The sequence below is a fragment of the Meriones unguiculatus genome, chromosome 5, assembly GCF_030254825.1.
Source record: "Meriones unguiculatus strain TT.TT164.6M chromosome 5, Bangor_MerUng_6.1, whole genome shotgun sequence".
NCBI lineage: Eukaryota > Metazoa > Chordata > Mammalia > Rodentia > Muridae > Meriones > Meriones unguiculatus.
In genome coordinates, this window is record NC_083353.1 from 85,688,134 (window position 1) to 85,704,440 (window position 16,307).

At 42.6% G+C, this 16,307-nt stretch overlaps 1 protein-coding gene across 32 annotated transcripts in view; it reads right to left on the reverse strand.

Annotated features, from left to right (window-relative positions):
• Positions 1-16,307, reverse strand: part of Magi1 (membrane associated guanylate kinase, WW and PDZ domain containing 1) — a 603,374-nt gene that overhangs the window by 233,816 nt on the left and 353,251 nt on the right. The gene's annotated exons all lie outside the window — the stretch shown is intronic.

Sequence of the window (16,307 nt, forward strand, 5' to 3'; positions counted from 1 at the left end):
TTTTCTTTGCAGGTGGTGGAAACAGAATTCAGGTGCACCACTTTACCTACTGAGCTATTTTCTCACTACCTCCCCACCCACTTTTCAGTTTGTAAATGATGCACTCAACTGTGTACTTTGGAGGCACAAACTCCCCAACCCCGCAGAATCCTTGAATGGTGTGCATTTGTGCAGGCATGCAATTCTGACAAAATGTCCAAGGTAGTATAATGTAGGTGTCTACCCTTAAGTCACCCTTAAGGGTAGGATCAGAACTGAGAAGCAAACAAAAAAACTCAGTGAAACCTCAAGGCCACATTTTCTTTCTCTCTCTCTCTCTCACCTTGGCTGTCTATCACTCACTTTATAGACCAGGATGGCCTTGAATTAACAGAGATCCACCTGCCTCTGCCTCCCAGAGTGCTGGGATTACAGGCTTTTGTCACTGTGTCCAGCTAAAGGCCACATTTATTAAAACAAAATATTTCCCCCTGTCACCATAAGTTCCACTGCCAGAAGTCTGGCTGAATTTCAGTGTGTGCATGTGTGTGTGCATGTGTGCTCTCATGTGCATGGAGGTCACAGGCCAAAATCAAGTAACTGCTTCCATTGCTCTCTACTTTTGGACCATACATCTCTGGCTGATTCTTGAGCTCACTGACACAGCAAGACTATCTGGCCAGTGAGCTCCACTGATCCTCTTGGGTTCAAATCCCCAGCATTAGAACTACAGGAAGGTGCCACACACTTGACTTTTTATAAGGGTGCTGAGATCTGAACTCTAGTTCCCATACTGGCATAGAGAACACTCTACTGATAGCCCAAATCCCAACTTCCCTCCAAAGTGGCTTCACATGGAGCCTCATTTTAAGCGATACTGCACAACTAAAGAACATTTCATCTACCATCCAAGCAAAGTCTTCTTTCAAAATTCTGCTGAAACAGATGTGGCTTTTCTCTCACAAGTCCTAATTAAGTGAAGCTGAAGCTATGTAAAACCAATTAGAGATGAAAACAAGACATACATATCTTTAAAATTAGTAGGTGAAACAAAGAACACAAAAGCTGCAGCTCCCATATGCTGTAAGGACTTAATGCTCCTGTCCTATGAGATAGGTGAGGAGAAAATAGCAAATACATTCACAAACACATTCACAGAGGACTAAATCCCCCACAGGTTACCAGCAAGTGACGATAAATATTATTTCATTCCCCCCCCCAAGTCCACTGATAGGGGAGGTCTTCTTTTCCTTCCTTCTGATCCTAGTCAATTAGGTCTCATCAGGAGTGGCTGCATTGTCTTCTTCTCTGGCCTGGTAATGCTGCTTCCCCCTCAGGGGGAGGTAATTAAAGAGCAGGCCAATCAGTTCATTTCAGAGACAGTCCCTGTTCCTATTACTATGAAACCTACTTGGACACTGAACTGCCATGGGCTACATCTGTGCAGGGGTCTTAGGTTATCTCCATGCATGGTCCTTGGGTTGGAGTATCAGACTCAGGAAAGGCCCCTGTGCGCAGATTTTTTGGTTCTGTTGCTCTCCTTGTGGAGCTCCTGTCCTCTCCAGATCTTGAGGAGGGGCATTCATGCAGAGTGGGGAGGAAGGGAGGGATTAGGACAGGAGGAGGGAGGGAACCACGGCGGGGGGGGGATACAAAGTGAATAAAGTGTAATTAATAAAGAATTAAAAAAATAAAAATAAAATAAAATAAATTATTTCATTTCCAGTTTGATGAAAAGATGGCTCACTTTTCAAATAAAACTCCTAAGTCAACGGAATGGCCCACTTCTAACAGGAAAGGAAAGGGCAGATAATCCTAAATGTACAAAAGTCAAATGTGGAAGAAAGACTTGAGAGTAAGAAGCAGGCAAGGCCTGGGAAAAGACTGAGGGCTGTCAGAGGACATCCTGCGCATGTAGAGGGTCCTTGGAAATCTGTTGATACCCTCATGAGCGTCTTCATTTAAGGTACAACCAAAGCTGAGCCTGAAGCTGTGAGGAAGGCCTATCCAGTTACCTGTTACATAGGGCCAATATCATTTGTCTCATGTCTCCCATTCATCATGGATTCAAATTTAAGAATTTTGTGTCTTTTTATTTATTTATTTTTTTAAAGACAGAGCCTCACTATGTAGCCCTGCCTGTCTTAGAACTCAGCATATAGACCAGGCTGGTCTAGAACTCAGAGATCCTGCCTGCCTGCCTTTGCCTCCCAAGTGCTAGGGTTAAAGGCATACATCACCACACAAAGCTTTAATGTATTCTTCAAATAAACCTATTGACAGTAGGATGACACAGTAAAGAGTACAAGGCGTTAATGGGGTCTCTTAGCTCACAATCACAGGGCAGATGTTTCCTGGTCCCTCCACTGCTTTCCCCTGAATCTCTTTTGTTAATTATGTCACACTGACCTACTGGCCTTACGACAGCTACCTCCCGCACTCTTTGTCCTCTGTGCAACACAGCAAACTCCCTGAAAGCAGGAAATTTACCCAGTTTATCTCTAATGCTGAGTGCCTAACACATTCATTTACAGGGTACTGCCATGCAGAAACCATTCTTCCAGGAGGCAGAGAAATTAATAAATGCACACGGACTAGATAAGTAGACGTTTTAATTGGGAAAGTAAGGCTGGATAGTCACTACTCATTAAGGGCCATTCCTGAGAGGTCATTAATTACACCTGTGTCACTGTGGCCAAACTATCGGAATGATACAAAGGACAAATTTCCTCAGGCTCCCAGCACATCACCACAGAGAAAGCATGGCAGAGTGACTCAGCTCAGAAGGTGGAAGCATGTGGCTGAAGCTATTCACAGACCAGGCAGCAAAGAGGGAGGTCTAGTACAAGTGGCTGCTAGGTTTTTTTGTTTTTGTTTTTTTTTAATCATATGTTCTAAGTGTGACTGGCTAGATGGGAAGCACATGGTGGTTGGAAAAACCACTGATGGACTTCCAGTGAGAAGAAGATGAGAAAAAAATGTTCCCATAGGCCCCAACAGGAAACTGAACCTGCCCACGGTAATCTCACGGTGTGGGCAAACATAACCTAGACCGAGACTGAACCAGTCTCCCCCGGTTTTGGTTGACATTCATTCTTGGGTCTGATAAGCTAGCTGGTCCAGCTTCTGTGTTTGCTTCCCTGCTTGCCACAGTGGGGGAGCCACAGACCTGAAAGTATCACAGATTCAGAACCAAGATCACGTTTAAATTCGGAACTGTAGGCAATAGATTAAAATGAAAAAGAATGGAGAACTCTTTCATGTTGCGTTTCTGATAAATGTGTAGCAGATATTACCTGTAGCAGATATTACACGATCTCATCATATTTAGCAAGCATCTAGGGGACACATACCTCCAAAATGAGCAGTAAGTTTATTCTACTGTCCCTCAAATTGTGTATATAGCAGAGAACCCACTGTTAGAACTGGGCTATTGCTTAAGGCTACATAGTCACTTAAGAGCCTCAACTACATCAACTACAGAATAGTAGCCCTTGGATTTGAACACCATGGTCCCTTTGATGGGATTCTAGGACTACACAGTAATTAACAGAGACTAATAAAATACAAGCTTACCAAGAAGGGGGACATGCTTAATTACTAATTCTTTTCCTTTTAAAAAATTCTCTCTCTAGGCCCTACAACACACTGATTAAGAGTGAATCTCGTGGTGTTTCATAGCACAGATCTACGACTTAGCAGTAGTGAAATTTTAGCAAGTTGTTTAACCTTGAATGAGGAAAGTAATCACACCCTGTTATATGCACGAGACTGTACTGTGGTGGAGTAAAGCCTGGCATATGAACCATTCAGCACATGCTCATAAGATAATTACCATTCTATGAATACTTTTATCTTCATCTAGAATCCCATTAGCAAATCCTTAGGATTTACTTAAAATTATTATTCCTAACTTCTTTTCTACATAGGTATGCATGCAACTATATACCCATAGTCAAATGAAACAGCTACAGTTTTGAATGGGAGTTGAGAGCTAGTGTATAAGTCCTATCTCACAAGAGGAAGAGAGTTAATGTTGTCAGCTTCGGGTCCTTATCTGTAGGAGGATAACAGTATAATAGAAGTACCTAGCTTCACAGGAGTCCTGCAATAAAGACACAAAACACTGCAACTAAAACGCTTAACACAAACTTGCTAGTCCAACAGAAAATCTTATTTTCACACTATGTATGTCTCTCGGGACAGATTCTATTCTATGATCTATCAAGGAGCTCAACAAATCTCAGGTCTAGGCTAACAACTCCGATGTAAATATGGGAAAAATGATCCACAAATGGAGTAGATGCATCCTTTCTATCCTAAATAATAATTTGGTTAATTTACCTCCTTTGGGTATGGCTTGATTTCCGTTTAAGAATACTTTCGCTGAGAGTAATTCTAAATTTACAGAAGTCAAAAGAATAAAAGTGGTATAAAGAATAGCAGATGCCCTGCTCTAGACTCACCTCCTGCTATCACTTCTGCCTGCTGGCCTGTTTTTTGTTCTCTCTCTGTCCCTTCCTCTACAGGCAATATATTTTCAGTTGTCTGTCTCTTGTAAATAACTGTCATTAGTTGTATTCTCCCTGGACATATACCCATAAATACTTCAGTGCATATTTCCAGACAGAAGTGGTAACCAGTTAATTATATGCGAGGGGAGCGCTTTCCTGAAGAGTAATATAGGGCTTCATGTGCTGTGTTAGACCTCATACCTTCTTCCCAGGCAACTGCCTAATTTTAAATGCAGTGTGCCATTCATTAATATGACAATTTCATTCGTATTATAATTGAGATGAAACAGTAGACATTTTCTACTCTAAATGAATAAAATCTCACTGAACAGTTTATTTTACACCTCAGGTTGTGTGTGTATGTGTGCGTGTGCGTGTAAGAGAGTGAGCATTCGAGCACACTGTGAGTGCAGGTGATTTGTGCCATGGTACACATGAGGAGGTCAAAGGCCAACTTTCAGACTTTTTTTTTTTTCCATCTAATATGGCTCCCAGGGATTAAACTCCGGTCTCCAGGCTTTCATTACAAGTGCTTTAATTTGGTGAGTCATCTCAATGGTTCCTAAAACCCATACAGGGTTCTGTAACTGAATGTGGGGGAGAGGATATTTTCAGCAATAGTAAAGGGATTCTGAATGTGCATGGAACAACAATTGGACTCAACATGTAAGGAATCTGAGGTCTTTGTGTCTGTCCAAGTTCTCCCATGTTTCGCTTTGGGACTTCCGTGGAGCCTCTGTTTGGAACACACATGCAGCTTCTCACTGAGCATGCTGTCACTTCACACAGCATTCGCACCACTGTCTGAAGGATCTTGGCTCGTATAGGAGATGCTGTAGGTTTTAAATTACAGATTTTACTGTTCATGTGGAGCTTTCTGTTCTTACACAATCATGATTTAGTTATATAAAACAAAAGGCCTTTTAAATTTCCCTCCTGTCATTCCTTGGCATGTGATCACATCGGTGTATCCTTGGATGGTACTGTACTAAATGGTTTGATTTTTAAAATTACTGCTTGAGCTGCTGACTTGAGTTTCATTTAAAAAATGATTCAATACATTTGGGGTTGCAATTAGCTCAGAGTTTCTAAACTTTCTGAAATGGCCGTAAATACCCTTCTGCTGTTTGGTACTACACATCTGTGTGAGGCAGCATTCGGCACTCACCATCATAAAACCAAGCTGCCGATCAACTCTCAGAGATACTCAAGCTCTGCATCCCACTCTGTCACATAGTCAGCAAAGATTTAAACCGTTATGTAAACAAGCACAAGCATATCCATCTTGTTTAGGCAAGTTTGTTTTCATCTTGAGAAAATGGAAAAATTACCCATGTATATACCAAACAGTTGGTTTAAAACAAGTTGCATTAGTGGATAGTGGTGGCCCACACCTTTAATCCCAGTGCTTGGGAGGCAGAGGCAGGCAGATCTCTGTGAGTTTGAAGCCAGCCTGGTCTACAGAGCGAGTTCCTGAAGTGCAAGAGCTATTCCACAGAGAAATCACATCTTGGGGGTGTGGTGGGGAGATGCTTTATAAAATTTTTCTCAATAAAACACTGATTTGCACATGTATTTATGTATCTATATAGTTGGGGTTATGTAAAAATTTCTCATGTGAATAGGAACTGTGGATGAAAAATGTTTAAGAAGCCCTGCTCTATATTATGAATTTTAACATGCGTGTGTGCATGCACGCATGCATGTGTGTATGTTTACATCATGTGAATGCAGAGGCCCACAAAGGGCAGAAGAAGGTATCAGATACACTGGAATTGGAGTTACAGGCCACTATTGATCTAAGCACTGGAACAAAACCATGCCCTCTATAAGAGCACACAGTGCTATCAAATGCTAAGCCACCTCTCCAGGCCCTATTTCATCACAGTCAGACAATCCAATGATGAGAAGAAAAGTGTCCCCATCTGGACTTTCACATAAATGCTCACAATCCACAAAAAGAGCTAGAAAAATGTATTTGCATTTTTGTGGGGGTTTTGGAGGTGTGCGTGGTTTGGTTTGGTTTTGTAGACAGGGTCTCATGTAGCCCAAGCTAGCCTCAATATCCCTACATAGCTGAGAATGGCCTTAAACTTCCAATTGTCTACCTCCACCTACCAAGTGATAGTTATAGAGGATACCAGGAGTATGGTTAATCTTGGGTGTCAATATCAAAGCATCTAGGATCAACCTCTGAGTAGGTCTGAGAAGATTATCCAAGAAAGTGGACTCCACTTTCCAGGGGACCCTGGATAAAAAGGGACCTGAGGGAAAAGCAGAGCTGCTATTATCTCCTGCCTGGGTTCCATGCTGCTAAGTACATCTGTGGTATTGCTACAGCTGCTGGCACCATCCTCCACAGAGCCCAGCCTTCCTGGCTTTTTTATATGCACTGGATGCTAGCACCTCTCCAGGCCTTGAACACCAGACTGGGGCTGGTATAGCATCAGCCTAAGGACTGAGCAGCTATAGAGTCTCAGCCTCTGCAGAGTGCAAACTGCCACTGTCCGACTGCCCAGCCAGCAGCATGTAAGCCAACCTATTCATTGCCTTTATAGATATATCTGTATTTGAATTTCTATACAATATACAAATACATATTACTATTATATTAATCTGATTGACTGTGGCCCTCTAGAGGGCCCTGACTAATTCAATCACCATGCCCGATTTTATGTAGTGCTAGGAAGCAAACCCACGCAGTAGGAGCAGGGGGTCTCATAAATGTAAGGTAAGCCTTCAACCGACTGAGCGACACACCAGCCCTTATTTGTACTTGTTTTCACTGAACATACTTGATGCAAGAAGAATTTGTTTCCTCAAAATCCAGCCATAGGACTCCTAGTCATATATCCAAAAGAGGCTCAAGTACACAATAAGGACATTTGCTCGACCATGTTTGTAGCAGCTTTATTTGTAATAGCCAGAAACTGGAAACAGCCCAGATGCCCCTCAAATGAAGAATGGATGCAGAAATTGTGGTATATCTACACAATGGAGTATTACGCAAAAATGAAAAATAAGGTAATCATGAAATTTGCAGGTAAATGGTGGGACCTGGAAAGGATCATCCTGAGTGAGCTGTCCCAGAAGCAGAAAGACACACACGGTATATACTCACTCATATAGACATATAACATAGGATAAACCTACTAAAATCTGTACATCTAAAGAAACTAAACAAGAGAGAGGACCCTGACTAAAACGCTCAATCCCCATCCTGAAAGGCAAAGAGGATGGACATCAGAAGAAGAAAATAGGGAACAACCTAGAAACCTGCCATAGAGGGCCTCTGAAAGGCTCTATCCTGCAGATTATCAAAGCAGATGCTGAGACTTTTAAGGCCAACTGTTGGGCAGAGTGCATGGAATCTTATGTAAGAAGTGGGAAATAGTAAGATCTGGAGAGGACAGGAACCCCACAAGGAGAGCAACAGAACCAGAAAATTTGAACACAGGGGTCTTTCCAGAGATTCATACTCCAACCAAGTACCATGCATGGAGATAACCTAGAACCCCTGCACAGATGTAGCCCATGGCAGTTTAGTGTCAAGTGGGTTACACAGTAATGGAAAGAGGGACTGACTCTGACATAATCTGATTGGCCTGCTCTTTGATCACCTCCCTGTGAGGAGGGAGCAGCCTTACCAAGCCACAGAAGACGACAATGCAGCCACTCCTGATGTGATCGGATTGACTAAGATCAGAAGGAAGGAGAGAATGGACCTCCCCTATCAGAGGACTTGGGGAAGGGCATACATGATGAAGGGGGAGGGAGGGTGGGGTTGGGAGGGGAGGAGGGTGAGGCTTATGGGGGGATACAAAGTGAATAAAGTGTAATTAATAAAATAAAATAAAATTTAAAAAAAGAAACACATTATATTTTATTTTTTGGGAAAAACTAAAATATAGTAGAACCCTCTCTTACGTAATAGGTGCTGTGAAAATTGCTTTATAAATGCAACAAATCTTGATGGAAAAGGTCTGCTAAAATTATAAAGCAATTAAATACACTAACATGGCTGCCAAATAGATATATTAGTTTCCTGGACTCGGCCAAGGGCTAATCCATATGTTATTAAGAGAAGAAAGATGCTTTAAGATTCAGTACATAAATTTAAAAAGTGATCTTTACAACAATGGCAGGCAAAACAGCAAAACCAGAGCCTGGGCTCTTGTGGCCCTTAAAAGTGGATTTGTGGGTGTGGTGGAGCAATCCCTTTAATCCCAGCACTCTGGAGGGAGAGGCAGGTGGATCTCTGGAGTTTGAGACCAGCCTGGTCTACAGAGTGAGTTCTAGAATAGCCAGGGCTACAGGAAGAAATCCTGCCTTAACAAACAAACAAACAAACAATCTAAAACAAAACAAAAACAAACAAACAAAAAAACCCCAACAACAGTAACAAAAGCTGAATTTGCACTTGTGTTTGATCTTGAATAAACTCTAGTACAGAAGACTGACTGAAGCTGCCCATCCCTCTCTTGCTACATACACTAAGAATACATAAAGTAAGACAGTAACAAACTATGTCTAGTACAAAGAAGGTGCTTGAAACAAAGGAGAGTGCCCCTGTCATTTGCTCCTCTGCCACAGGAGCAAACAGAAGGCTCTTGCCAGATTCCCACACCTTGCTGCCTCCAGTTGTGAGGGATTACCTAGTCCAAGGTGTTTCTCAGGTAGCCAAAGTCTAAGGAGAATCTGATGATAAATCAAGGAGAATGTGATGATAAATTTGGCAGTTCATGTCAGTGAGGCACAGGACTGGCATCAGTGGACCTTCTGACAGAAGGCTCCATCCAGGTCCATGTAAAGTTCTCACACCATAACGTTATCATCTACAAAGGTCGCACGTGAGTGCAACTGGATCACCAAAAGAAAAAAAAAAAAAAGAAAAAGAATTTCAGGATATCAGTTTATGATTTTAGTCAGGCTGGGGAGTCACAGCTATCCTAGGATACACGTGGGCTGTGGGTCATGGGCTGGACACACCTGGCACTGAACCTGGGAAGAGGGAGGCTCACTATGTGATACTCACATGAAAAGAACGAATGGTGCGGCCCCACACAGCAGAGCAAAACTGCTAAGTGGAAGAGCTGCTGGCCTCTCACGTCCTTCGAGGCAGAAGGCCCCGAGAGTCAGCATCTCCTTGTCAGGTAGCAACGACAAAAGGGCAGTGAGGGTGACCAGGAGAGTAGAGCGGAACCCTGGAAAGCGGTGTGGTGTGGTGATGCTCTTCTGTACAGCACCGTATTGTTCGCTGAATAAACCAGCTGCCATGACAAGTTAAAGCTTAACACACACACTGAGAGACACAGAGAGATTATTTAAGGTAATGACTTTTGGGATCAGGTAAAATGCCAGTTAAAATGCTAAGTATATGAGACTCGAGGTCACTGAAAACCTTGGTTTTCTTTCCTAGAAAAAAAAATACAATAATTTATTCATCAACAATTATTAAGAGGATTAAAGGAGCTAGGGGCAGCGGCTACACCTTTAATTCCAGTATTCAGGAGGCAGAGGCAGGTGGGTTTCTCTGAGTTTCAGGCCAGAAATGACTACATAGTGAGATTCTGTCCCAACCAAAAACAAGCAAAAAAAAAAAAAAAAAAAAAAAAGGATTAAAGAAAATAGGGTAGGCAAAGTATTTAACGGAATCCCTGACATGCTGGCTGTACTCATTGCACCCCACTGTTGTGTTTTGTTTTTGTTTTTTTTTTTCCTTTTTTTCTTTCCATTACTGGATTTTCAGTAATAAAGCACAGCATCAGGTGAGTTTCCTATACTCTCTAATGTCCCTCTATAAATCATATGTAAAGACATTCATTTCTACCATATCCCTATCAGCAGAAATGATAACAGTTTGGTCCTTGGACTCCCCTAGAACCTGCGGATAAATGACAGCTGCCAATCAAGTGTAGAATTTAGACTTTCAGAACAGACTTCTTTCTTTCTTTCTTTCTTTCTTTCTTTCTTTCTTTCTTTCTTTCTTCCTTCCTTCCTTCCTTCCTTCCTTCCTTCCTTCCTTCCTTTCTTCCTTCCTTCCTTTCTTTTTCTTTCTTCCTTTCCTTTCCTTTCTTTCTTTCTTTCTTTCTTTCTTTCCAAGAAGTTCACTAAAACATGTAAGATGAGAAAAAGAAGTAAATAAGTAAAAACATATGTGCATGTTTATGTATGTGTATGCCAAAGCATCATTAAAAATCACCATCTCAATCCAGAACAAGCAATCCCTGTAACCAATGTCAGTTTTAGCGCTAATAAATGTACATTGCAGGAAATAGCTTTGGATTTTTGCTAGCATTCAGCTTGTTAAAAAACTATAATGAAATAAGATGAGTCAACCTGTGCCAGGGCAGGTCCTGAAGTCAGTATATTACCAGTCAGTGACTCCCCTAACTACCAACTTCAGAGTGTGAAGCCACAGTGAACAGGTGGTTCCCAGAAGCTGGCAGAGCCCAGGGGCATAGGTGTCATCCCAGCCATGAGTAGCCAGTTATTTTTATGACTTACTCATTGAATCTTACTTCTATGCTGGCAAGACCAAAACAGGATTCCATAGTGGCATGGAGAGAATGATGGTCCATTACAGCAAAGGACGACACTGCATCCCTTACACCTTTCAGTCTGCCATTAGATGAAAACTCTTTTTTGGTTTTTTTGTTGTTGTTGTTGTTTTGGTTTTTTAAGACAGGGTTTCACTGTGTAGCCTTGGCTGTCCTGGACTCACACTATGGAGACCAGGCCGGCCTTGAACTCAAGGAGATAGACCTACTTCTGCCTCCCAGAGTGATGGGATTACAGGCATGTGCCACCACACCCTGCTACCAGATGAAAATTTTTGAGAGTCATGTAAGGCCAAACTTTTTTGTGGGGGAGGGCAGGGTCTCTACTCTGATCCTACTCTCTTAATTCCAAATGATATTTATGCAAGAAACATTGCTTTTCCTATTCCATGTTATTAAGATCTGGTTCAGAACTTCTTACCGGGACTACTGTGTGACTGTGTGAAAGTTCTACCTTAATTTACATGTGACACAAAGCTTTGAGAACTAAAACTACAAAGAGGAAAAGCCCAGACCCGGCAACTAGTGCTGATATTGCTGTCTATCAGCGCTGCACTGAGCATGAGAAAAAGTATAAAGCAGTCCAAAGTGTGAGGATTCTTCACACTGTTTGAATTTCCATTGCACAGCATCACCATCTTTCAGAACTTCAGCTACCTATACACAGGATGCGGGATGGGAAATTCTAATGCCACAGAAGGAACCATTCACCTTTGTTCTGAATCATGAATTCTTTGAGGATACCAATGTAGAGCAAGTGAGTTTCATGGAAGGGGAAGGCAGGCTGTACACTACACCCTAAGGGGAGAGGTGAGCAAGGTGGAAACATGGACTCGTGGGAAGGAGAACACATGGGAAAAGATCACTGCCATAGAGCACTTATAGAACACTCCACAAACTCCAACTCGAACCACTTCATCAACATCAAATACAACCTGAACACAGATACACATTCCAAAGGCAAGCTACGTGCAACATCAGCTTCTTTGTTCCTGATTATCTATCATTAACTCTAATTATTAAACACCGGGGCAGAAGGGCCTGACATCAGACAAGCTGTGGTAGAAACAATGGTGCTTAAGAGAAAACTAACAGGTTTTCTCTAATGGTCCCTAAAGTAATGCATAGCTCCATGAGGAAAAGATATTGTCAACGCTGGCAGATGTGCAAGTGTCTATATGAATATGGCACCTCTATAAATGAAGACCAGGGTCACCTGTTTATCAGATCAAATTTAAAATGTCTTGACGATCAAACACACTTAATCTCTTCGTAAATTCCTTTAAGTTAATAATGAATACCTCTTAGGCAGGTTATAAGGGTCTCAATATTAAGGAGGGCCTGGATCAACAAAACATCAAGTTATAAAACAGGCTCCACTCCTCCTTTCCTCTTTCAGGAGACATTCCTTTGCCTGTGTGGAAAATGAGCTCCTTAGAGCAGAGCCCCAAGACATGGGAGGTGGGGGGGGGGTGCACTCCACATTTCAGGGAAGCGACATTGCTGAATGAGCCCTGAGCTGCATCTTGCATCTCACTTTGACAGCGGCGGCACGGCAAATGACAAGCCCTGTCAGGTGAGGCATTTATCCTCACACAGAATGCGGCCACTCCAAAGCAACAATCTTAGATGCTGTCACATCACTGAAGACAAGACGTCACAAAACAGGAAGACTATCATTGAGGGAGGTACAGCAATAGACTGTAATTAAGAGCTGCTGCAAAGGGCTCCCCAGCTCCATGCTCAGAATTTTTACTCTGAGCTTAGATGATCTGCCAATCACCAATGAAGTCTTCACCAGCCATCTCTTAGGGGAGCAAACTTCTGAGCAGCCATTCCATCTGAAAGCCTATGCAAAAGTAACTCTTAAAGGCTGTGCAACCAAGAAAGAAAAGCACGTGAAATGGTGAACTTTCCTCTATTTCTTACTTTGCTCATTCATGCAACAGTTCTCTCTTACTATCCAGGCACCTAGCTAGAGGTGCAGGGGTCACTGAGGAAGACACACCACTTGTCTCAGCAAAGTGAGATTCTAAAAGGACAGGCACACAGTGGGAACCATAGCAGGCTCAGGACATGGCCGAGGGTGAGGGGCTTTGGGATCCCTGAGGGGGATGACCGTCCCAGTGAAGAGGATGAAGCAGAACTTAGAGGAGAAGAGACATCTAGGCTAACTCTTAAAATGAAAGCAAAGAACTGATCAGAGAAAGCAATGTGTATATATAGAAGGCGGCACATGGAGACAGGAAGAAGTTTGTGTGCCTAAAGCATTAGGCAAGGGCTGAGAAATGGGTTGCACGTGCCTCAGAACACCTACAAATAGAGCACAAGAAACTTAGAACAAGATGAGACACTGTGTGTGTGTGTGTGTGTGTGTGTGTGTGTGTGTGCGTGTGTGACTAGGTTACATGGTTCGTAAGTGTGAGATAGTGTTGCAAAGTCGGAAGGCTGGTCATGCCTACAAGAGACCTAACTCATGGGCCTCCCCGCCTTAAAAGATACTAGTTGAACTCAGACCACTTCTTCCATCTAAAAAGCACCAGAGGGGTTCTGTGACCTGCCCAAGGCCACAGAACTAGCAAAGCAGCCCTCACCCCTCACACCCTGGCTTCCACTCCTTCTGCATCTAGCTCCCTCTTCTTGTTCATTTTCTTCCTAGGCACAGGAAGTGATTCTTAGTGGTAAATATAATTAAGTTTCTACCATGATGACCTTTCACTTCTACTGTAGAAATACAAGGTCTCGACTAAAGAGAAAAATAAAAGGGAGAAAAATAGCTGTAACAAAACCAGGACTGTATGAAGGCATTAAACGGGTGATGTGGATGGTATGTGAATTATACCTCAATGGAGGAGCTGCTGAAAATTAAAAATAACAACCTCAGCAGTGGGTGAGAGGTGAGCTTGGTATTTACAAGTGTGACTGAGCAGAAGTTCAGTTCAGTTGTTCCCTATGGTAAAACAGACTCTTTCTATCCCCTGTGCTGCTGTACATGGGACTGAGTTCTGAGCTGTGACAGCCATCACAACATACATGCTAAGGATGTCAAGATGACTCAGGACTAGAGAAACTTTATTTCCTCATTTCAAATGGCCAATACATATTTTACCATGTGGAGAATAGAAATTCAACACCCCACTGGCAAACAGCTGCTCATGAGGTCACCCTTCCACACGCTGAGGTCAGTAAGTATCAGCCAGTGGAGGTTCTGGAAGGCAACAGACCACAGCAACTTTTGTTCCTATTACAACACAAAGAGGATTGATTCTCCCAGTCCAGGGCTTCCACAAGGCATTGGTGAAGATCTGTGCTTTGCATAGGGTCAAAGAGCCAAAATAAGCACAAATAAGGACAGACTCTTTCAAGCCTGCCACAGAATATACATCGACATAGCCAGCTCATGTTAAAAACCACATCATGGGCGTGGCTAGAGAGATGGCTCAGCGGTTAAGAGCACTGGTTGCTCCTCCAGAGGTCCTGAGTTCAATTCCCAGCAATCATATGGTGGCTTATAACAATCTATAATGAGATCTGGTGCCCTCTTCTGGCCTGCAGGCAGAACATTGTATGCGTAATAAACCTTAAAAACAAAAAACAAAACAAACAAACAAAAAAAACACATCCTGGGTAGGAGAGGTAGCTCGGTAGGTAAAGTGCTTGCTAGACAAGCATGGCGTCCTAAATGCCACCATAGTGCCCACACATGCTTGTAATCCCAGTGCTGAGATGGAGACCTGTGGATCCCTGTGTGTCTTTGGGCAGCCAGCCTAAATGATAAGCCCCGAGCCCCAGGAGGAGACTCGCGTTTTCAGCACCTGAGGAACGACATCACAGATGGACCTCTGGCCTCCACTTACACACAGAGTACATACATGTACATACATGCATACACACAGAGTATACTAGGCACAAAAGTAGACTTCATTTTCTGCCACTTTATAATTGGATACGTACCGTGAATTATGATGTTATCTTCTTTTCCAGCCCAAACACCATTTTCACTTTCCAAATTCCTGATTTACTAGTCACATACAAATGGGACATCAATACCAACTAATTTTTAAAGCAAAGACAAACACCGATTTCTCCACGGTTTTAAAAAGACTGGGGTCATTTTGGACCTACTTCTTAAACAGTGGCAAACTTAAAATCAAGCCATTTAGCTCACAGTCAGGTCCAAGAGATCAGTGGGGGGAAAAATAAATGGGAAAGCTTGCCAAAAACGTAACCATGGTAACACCACAGATGCGTCAAGCAATGGTGTGCTCATTTGCTTCATCCCCATTTCTTAAATTGGAATCTAAGTAGGGGAAAAATTACATGGAGAACAATCATGAGTCTGCAATTACTGAATTCTGCAAAACTGCATTCAACCTGCAACTCTAACTTATAGGCGGTCACAGGACAGCTAAGAAATGGCCCTAGGTGATTCAGGAGCCAGAAAGATGCAGACCTCCTCTGAGCTCCAAGTGAGTTCGTCTCCCCAGGATTCTGTTTCCATCTCAGCTTTCAGAGGATTAGTGTAGGTAACACAGGAAACCAAGCTGGATAATACAGCCTCCATCCCATCAACTGGAGCCACAATCTCACTCAGGGATGTGTTATTAGACCAATACAAATGGGGATGACAAATCCCTACCCCACCTACAAGATCAGAATTAGGATCTGCAATTAATTTAGCTATCTATATGGAATTATTCAAGGATAGTTTTGGGATTAGCGTTTTCAATTCAAAAAGTTGAGATGAGTGAGGACAACTAAGTCATAGTGACGGGTCACTTCCTCTCTGCCAGATTCAGCTGCCACTGAGCAAAGGGGTGGGGGGCTGTGAAGTGCTGTCCCAAGTTGCTTCCAGTACGCCTCCACAGAGCCCAAGTTTACTAGCAAATAAAATGGAGGGCAGCAGATTATTCTAGAAACTATGCCTTCGGTTAGTTCCGCCCTGTGACTTTGCAGTAGTATCAGAAAACATTGGCAGTCTAGCACATTAACTTAGAAAAAAAATCTATTAAAAAAAAAACATTTATAGACAACAGATCACAGTAATGGGAGACTTTGTAGATATTAAAGCATTTTTCCTCTAGGAGGTGGTGTCTTAAAATTGTCGTCTCTAAAATCTCTTTCAGACTTCAAAGGATCAAGTGACAGAGAGCAGAAAGTAAAATTCCCAGTAATAAAACCAGAACCATTCTTTCCTTGAGGCAGAGATAAGACCAGGCTGCTCATGAACACAGTAATGTTCCTCTATGAGGCA